The 7,656-nt window shown below is 39.3% G+C and overlaps 1 protein-coding gene across 1 annotated transcript in view; it reads left to right on the top strand.

Annotated features, from left to right (window-relative positions):
- The first annotated feature begins 963 nt into the window (after positions 1-963).
- Positions 964-7,656, top strand: part of lrrc17 (leucine rich repeat containing 17) — a 33,031-nt gene continuing 26,338 nt past the window's right edge. Inside the window, exon 1 of the mRNA XM_075471461.1 lies at positions 964-1,257. The gene's annotated coding sequence lies outside the window, so the exon portion shown is untranslated. The remainder of the gene's footprint in view (positions 1,258-7,656) is intronic.

Genomic DNA, 7,656 nt, shown 5'->3' with positions numbered 1-7,656 from the left:
CTTATTGTTTGGGTTTAAGATAAGAAATCAAAACTACTTGGTTAGAGTTTAAAAATGATCTTGGTTAGGGCTAAAATACATTCTTTTTGCCATGTCAATTTAACAGATGCCATTTTAGTGGCTGTTTGGGGGCATTGTTGATACAATTACATATTACGACACAATGTATTTATTTTTTTGCTGGATTTACACGGTAACATCACCAGTTTAGGGTTAGAAAACAAAACTACTCTATCTGGATTAAAACCGTTGTGCTCAGACCTAAAATGAATTCTTTGTCCAATGCCACACCATCATTTGTGACACCTTATATGCAGTTAGTTGTTCTTCTGAACTGCTCTGTTCAGCACTTGAACAAAGCTGTTCAGAAGTTTTGACCTGAGAGTGGGATGTGATTTTTCACGACAATTGTTATTGACCACAGAATTCTGCAGAAATATGATGAAAATCCATCCAGTAGCTCATAAGATATTTCAATCCGGACCAAAACTGAAAAAAACAGTAATGTCATCATGGATGAAAGGTATCAGGACAGAATCAGATGGGTTCTTGTTAAGCTATGCCAGTTAATTAGACCTCTTGAAGACCTCAATATGCATGGTAAGATCGTCCAAGGCTTAATAGCAACACAGAGATCTTCCACTTGAACACCAAACAGATCATAGGCAGATGTTGTAAGTAGACCGAGGCTATTTTGGAACAAGCCTGCTAAGATTTACAGTACATCTCTAAGGCTCTCCAGTCTGCCTAACATGACTGAAAACCAAATAGACAGGCAAGCACAAGAGTTTTCGGAGTTCAGGGTAAGTGTTTAGCTTCTGTGCCACCCAGAGGCTCAGGCTCTCTTTGTCTTTCTCCCAGTCTACACGTCCTGCAGTGAGTTCACCCTTTAAACAGGGGGGGACCGGGGCAGGGCTGCAGCCCTCCTACACATCTGAGTGTATGCGGGTGTTTGAGTGTGTGTAATGCTAAACCAGCCTCATGGCTCTTGTGAGCCTCAGTTTTACCCTGCTCACAGTCTCTGTCTTCACACTCTCAGTGTGATCCAGCTGAGTGGGTGAAAAGGAAGGGAGGGAGAGAGTTAGAGGGGAGAAGCAGCCACTCTTCGTCGCTCACTTTATGCTCTGAGGCAGCCAGGCAGATATTCTTGGCTTGGATGCAGCGCTCATGACAGGATTAGGAGCCCGGGACACAGGACCAACCGGAGATCTGCAGGTTCTAGTGGTCGAACCCGAGCCAGATTCTCACCCTGCACGGGTAGGACTGAAACTTCTATTAATATCTAACAAAAAGTATTTCAGCAGTAAGTGCTGGATCTTCATAGAATTATGCAGCTGAAATTACAACTAATCTTCAACCTGGCAACTGTGTTATGGCTGCTTGCACAGTACAGTTCTTGTTGAAATAAATACACCAAGGAATTAAATAAGACCACTACTATTTCAGCTAATCTCTAAGTAAAATGCGATTGCAGAGGGCTGAAATTAAAGTTTTGAAAGGTTTTTACTTGAACATATGACACCCTTTTTGCTCCTTTGTTTCTTGGACATTTTAGGTTTGGACAAACAGCTACTGCATACACAATGAGAAGATACAACTGGGTCATGTTAAGAATGGCTAAGTGCTTCATGATGAGTAACTCATCAAAAAATGTTTGCGTCAAACAATAAATAAACTATCTTGGCTTAGATGCTTGTAGCACAAACAAGACTGCATTACAAATGTGAGGATATGTGTGGAGAGTACTTCACAGAGTCATCAATTTATTATTTTCTTTCTGTTGTACTAGACAGGAGATAGCAAACAATGGAAACGCTTAACCTCATCTCGTCTTTATTCATTACATTAAAGTTCCTGCATGCTGAGCTACTGAAACAAAACTTACTTGTTGAAGATTTGACAAGTTTACACAGAGTTTTCGCATACTTTAATTCATCTGAATATCTCTGCAAAAACAGATAATTCTGAATTAAAAAAACTTGTAATGGCTCATTTTGAATGCTTCCTTTATGCTTTTGTTGTGTAACTGGTTGGTGGCCTCAGTCCCAATGCCATGATAGACAGCGATAAGGACCTATTCTTTCAGAGTGAAGAGCTAAATTCTCCACATGAAACCTCTTGCACTGTAAAGAAGGAATTCTGAGCAGGAACGCTCTCCAGATGATTCATGTTCATTGAATACAAAGCCAGTAAACTGGATTGTATAAAGACAGAGCAGTTAGATCTGAGGTTGGTTACATTTTCAAATTTTTACAAAACACTCCAGCGTGCTTTAACATATAGTTGTTGTATGCCTCTGCAGAGTACTTGTAGCAGGTTATGTGTAGTCCAGCTGCACAACGTTGCATGCATCCCTGCAGGTTTAAGTGAAATCCCAAACTCTCAAACATACAGAGCATGTGGTTTCACTCTGGAATTCTGCACAGAAAAAAAAGGGGGGAGAAGAGAAACTTGCTTGACTTGCAAGTTTACCCTGATTTCAAAGTGCACAAGTCATATCTTAACTGAGTTTTCTGCTGTTTCAGCTCACTCCGGTTACATGTCAGCTATGTCCTTTGTAGTATTTGTGTGTGTGTTTATCACAAGGGTGTGTATGGCACCGATCCAAACCGGTCAACATGGCTGGGGTGCTGGGGCAAGATGTTGTGTGTATGTGTGTGCTTGAGCTCTGTTTAACATCACATGACAGCTTTTTAACTCCCTGATTCTAATGAGGTAGCTTGCTGACACTCAAGCTTGTTGATCGAAAAATAATGAACTAAAGTAGCTAACTAAGATTTAGTGGTTTCTGATGGGAGGTGAATTGGACAAGTGAAGAAACTTGTGGATCACAAACTCATAGTTCAAGTGAAATGGACACTGACCCTTTTCAGGGCTAATAGTCTCACCTTTGTGCATGTTCTTTTGAATGTTTGGACTCCAGAAAATGACAGAAACCAGATTTCTCATAAAGGAACACACAAAAAGGCAATAGTGTGGCTTGGTTCTGTCTGAAAAGTTCACCCTCTTATGTTTATTTTTGTGGGCTCATTACTTCTGACCCCCTCTGAAAACTCTAAACTTTTTGTGTGTGTATATGTGTGTCCCTCTTTCCTTTCCTGTGCTGCTGAGGTGAAGTTATCTGGTTTCAATTAGGCTCTCAGGGATGACTGAGGGTCCTCTCTTGCATGTACTTTACATACACAGAAAATGTGTGTCTCTAACGCCATCTCATCCTCTGGTTCAGAATTACAGTTTTTAATTACAGAATTACAGTGATCAGACTTTTTCCCCTCTATTTTTCTTTACATTCTCCAAATTTGTATAGGTACTTTTCTCTTGAATCCCCCTCTGTCTTTTTTTTTTTGCTGATGGGACAGACTCTCAGGCACACACTCACAGGGATCCTATCCCAAAGGAAACAGAGTAAGGTGAGCTTACAGTGAGTCTCGCTGCCATATGAAATTCACCAAATTTTCTTGGAAGCAGTGGGAAGAAAACGCTCATTCTTGTTTTTACAGCCTCCCCTACTTGTTCTCACTCTCTCTCTGTAACACAGTGACCCTTGTGTTTCTGAACTGTTTCCTCTGGATGCCTGAACTCTTTCCATCTCCAGTGGCTGGTCCAGCGTTACTGAGGCATGGGCATCTTCTGTGAGCAGTCAAAGCAAGTAGCGACTGCGCAGTCTCACTGTTTTGTCTGTGTGAGACTGTGATGAAGTTTGATAAAGTTTTTATTGTATTTACAGGTAAATCCTTAGCCAGCAAAGTTGCCATACCTTTGACTTGCCTTCCCTTCAGTTTGATATGAGCATGGTAACCAAGGAATACATATGATCTGACCTGATATTGTAACATCCCTGCAGTAATTGGGAAAAACAGAAGGGGTTGTTTGTGGTTTGGGACTTGGGTCTTGCTACCATAAAATTTTAAACAACATTTTTTAACTTTACTTGCTTAAAATGTTCTTTGAGCACAAATATAATCTGATTTGGTCTATCGCATTGTTAAAACATGCTGCCGTCTCTTTCCAATATTAAGTTTGGTAAGTAAATCTTAAAAAGACCTTTGTGCAAATCTCTGTTTGGCAGAGGGGGTTTCCCTTCAGGGGACATCATAATGGCTCTATTATACCACTGACATCAATCATGTCTTTGTGAATTTTATTCTGCCTTCCACTCTCTCTCCCTTTAGTTTCTTCCCACTTTAAAAATCAAGCCCCATCTGTTATTCTCTTGAATATGTCACCTTACAGCATACTTTACAGCTTTTTGTACTGTACAAATTAGTTGTGATGCTGTGTAAATTGTTAATAAAAACAGAATGCAATGATATGCAAATTTCATAAACCTTTATTTTGTTCACAACCGAACATAAGTGTACATTAATACATCCTAATACAGTCTTTTGTCAGATGGCTAAACGCATCAGATATTGAGAGAGTAAAAGAGCCTGTTCAAGCTATGTGTTAACTTGCAATATATAGCATACTTACATGTATGATGATCTCCCACAAAGCAGCAGAATGTCTTAAATGTCCACAACCTTGTGGCGTCTGATATACTTTAGTCAATAACTTCATATCCTCCCCTGCATGTAAACCAGAACAAGGGAGGTGGTCATATATAATGGCCATATCGAGCTGTAACCATAGCTCTACTCATCTGTGCATGTGACCATGCTGGCTGATATGCTGCTCAGCCATGTCTTATTTGGGACTGAATGAATTACCAAAAGCAAACAGCGGCAACTTAACAAGGATGACTTGTTTATTCTGACAACGTGTATCCGTTCTGCAAAACTCTGCTGCTTTGATCTCCACTGTTTGTGACCAATCAGTGCAAGTCTTTAAGAAAGTTAGCCTTAAGGAGACAGCCATTGAAATAGATGACTTCAGAGAGAGGATGCCAGAAATGTTACATTAATGTAACAATAAGAAAAAACTGTCTAAACTTTTAACATTAAAACATATAAACCTCCACTAATGGCCCCCAAATATGAACCTTTAAATGAAAATACAAGCTCTTAGATTGTAGTATCTTTACTTCTCTCACCCCCTGGTACCAGTGTAGGTGGTACTATATTCAATGGTGTTAGAGCCCAACCTGTCTGTGTGTCCTCTTGTCTGATGAGACCAAATGAGCCCACACAGACTATTCAGAAGTTATACACAATGCTCAGACAGACAACCTCTGCATAATTGTTTTTTTGTGTAATTTTTCCAACCTTACACCATCTCTGTTTGGATATCCTGCAGTATTTCTGTTTCAGTGTATGCATAAATACACATCTAATATATATATGTGTGTTTTTAAATGACTGTAGTCACTTATTTGTACTTTCATATCCAGTTTTTGCTCATGTCACTGGTAACATAATCTCACAACTCCTGTCCACTCAGCTGTTTAAATGTAAAGTTTCAACTTAATCATGCAACCCTCAAAATCATGTGTTGTGGATGTGTTGTACATTAAGAAGTGTGCATCTTAGTTTCAGTTTAAGCTTTCATTTGAAATTCTAGACCTTTCCAACACAACATAAGAAGTGAAAGGGTCACAAGAAGGAAAAGCTGGTCCAGTGGTGAGACAAAAGACAAGACTTCACCCTTTGTGCGATGTTTCCAAAAACAAATTCCATACAGAGACACAGTAGCCTCAGGCATGTGTTCAGAGGCCTGTTGTGATTGAGAGCACATTCGAGCTAAGTGCTTGCGGTTCATCTTGTCTTTTGACTGACTTGGTTAGCTGTTTGAAAAGCAATTCACAAAGAGTTGTGCAAATCATTACTCACAATCTTCCCATTCATTCAACACTTTCAGACACGATACAGTCAGTGCCATTTCAGTGCACTCTGGTATCCCCAACGGTATAATGATGTTCTTACTGATACCAGCTCATTTCTTCGAGGGGTTTTCTGGCTGTGCTGTCTGATCGTGGTTTCCTCAGGCAGCTGAACCAGAAATGTTAGCAATAAAATGTTTAGAACACAGTTAATCCCAAGAGAGTGACCTCACGCCATTTAAACTATAGAATCGAATGAGATCTCTTTGTTGCACAGATGTAAACTTTTTATTGTTCAGTTTTGGGTGTGTTTCACAAAAGGCCTTAGACTCTCCCCACAAGTTTATTTTTACACAGTCCAAACTGAGAGACATGCTGCTCCCATATTTTATGTCCAGACCAAACTTTCTTTTGGATGGCAGTGGCAACAAAACAGTCTGCACATTGGTTCCCTGGGGAATTATGTGACCACAACCACGAGGTCCTTCTGCTAACAGTTTACAAATGAAGGGATACAGTTTTTATTTTGAGACTGCTTTTGGTTGGTACAAACTGACCAGTGGGGGAGCTTGGGTGGGAAATAATACTGGACTGGGAGAACTAATTTGGGCCGGGTATGGCCACGATGTGAACCTCAGGGATGGTTTTGGCCTGAGTGAATTTGTTATGGTCACAGCTGGAATGAGTGTTATAATAATGCAGGCTGACCGTGGCTATAATCCTTTAAGAGGGGCTGGACAGTTCCTGCTGGGCAGCTGTAATGTGGAATAGTGTTGAGCAGTTCCAGCAGCAGCCCAAAGGATTTTGTGATTGATCACTGTTACAGTTTGATATGTAGAAAAAAATGTGTGTTTGCAGCTTTTAACTTGACACAAAATCTAAAGACGAACAGTAACAAGCACCAGAATACATCTTCTCATTCAGAATACAGAATGAGAAGAGATGTATGTGTATGTAAAGAAAAAACTAGTAATTGACATGGATATTATAAGAATACAGACAAGAGCCAATTAGCTTAACACAAAAAATCTGGTCCAACAGTGTCATTATATGAGAATGAAGAATACTAATAAAAATACATTAGCTCCTTTGATGTTTCTTTTCCAAGTGAGCAGCTGTTGGGATTTTAGATTGGATTTCTATCTAAAAATTAGGGCTATTTTTAGTGTGAATATCCTAGCAATCCTTTTGTCTAAAATTCATGTGTAACAAAACACATCTTTGTTTAATCATTTACTTGATTTATTCAGTTGTAAAAAAAAAACATTAAAAGATGGTGATTAATGTGAAAGCACAAGTGCATAAGTGGTAAGTGCAGTGTGAATTTCAGAACCCGGTTTAAAACTCTGGATTTCACAGAGTTGTTTGTTCGCATGCAAGTCAACAGAAGTTGATTAATGGTTATTAAAAACCCTGTAATCTCGAAAAGATGTGCAAAACTCTTTCTTTTCTGCCTCAAGTTGCTTAAAAAACATTAACTTTTTTGGTGGATTTTGGAGAAATACTGCTCTGTATGCCAGCATGTTGAGTAAGAATAAAAATAATGTCTTGTATTATGTCTTGTTTAATTGCAGTATCTTTATCTGTATATACCCCAAAAAAACGTCCAGCAAAATGACAAAATTTGTCTCCCCCTTTGTTTTCATCCATCTGCCAAGAAGTTTAACACGTTTAACACGAGGGGCCTCAGTCTGTACATAACACAGAACCACGGACCAAATACACAAGGACCCAGAAATTAGGCATTAATCGGGCCATATGATATTTTTGGGTATTTTCTTAATACATCAGTGTGTTATATAACTTTTTATGTATGGTCTGAAGAATTACAAAGCCCAAAGTCCAAATTGCTATTGTAACCCACAGAAGGCTCTTGAACTGGTTGAAATGCCTGATTT

Source organism: Odontesthes bonariensis, chromosome 8, assembly GCF_027942865.1.
Source record: "Odontesthes bonariensis isolate fOdoBon6 chromosome 8, fOdoBon6.hap1, whole genome shotgun sequence".
NCBI classification, from domain to species: Eukaryota; Metazoa; Chordata; class Actinopteri; order Atheriniformes; family Atherinopsidae; genus Odontesthes; species Odontesthes bonariensis.
The sequence above is the reverse complement of the archived record's forward strand: the minus strand, read 5'-3'. Positions and strand labels throughout refer to the sequence as shown.